Raw genomic sequence first — 379 nt, 5'->3', positions numbered from 1 at the left:
AGCCCCACTCTTGGTTTTACCGGACTTCAACAAGACGTTCGAGGTCGAGTGCGATGCATCCAATGTTGGCATCGGAGCCGTTCTTACCCAAGGAGGCAAGCCGGTCGCCTATTTCAGTGAGAAGCTCAGCGGAGCAACCTTAAACTACCCGACCTACGATAAGGAGTTATATGCCTTAGTCCGAGCAATGGAAACTTGGCAGCACTACCTTCTCGCCCGAGAGTGCGTAATCCATACCGATCACGAGACCTTGAAGCATCTCCGAGGGCAAACCAACCTGAAGAGAAGACATGCTAAGTGGTTGGAGTTTATAGAGGCTTTCCCATACGTCATCAAGTATAAGAAAGGCAAGGAGAATATTGTGGCCGACGCCTTATCG

The sequence above is a fragment of the Capsella rubella genome, unplaced genomic scaffold (assembly GCF_000375325.1).
Source record: "Capsella rubella cultivar Monte Gargano unplaced genomic scaffold, Caprub1_0 scaffold_39, whole genome shotgun sequence".
NCBI classification, from domain to species: domain Eukaryota; kingdom Viridiplantae; phylum Streptophyta; class Magnoliopsida; order Brassicales; family Brassicaceae; genus Capsella; species Capsella rubella.
Note: the sequence above shows the minus strand (reverse complement) of the source record.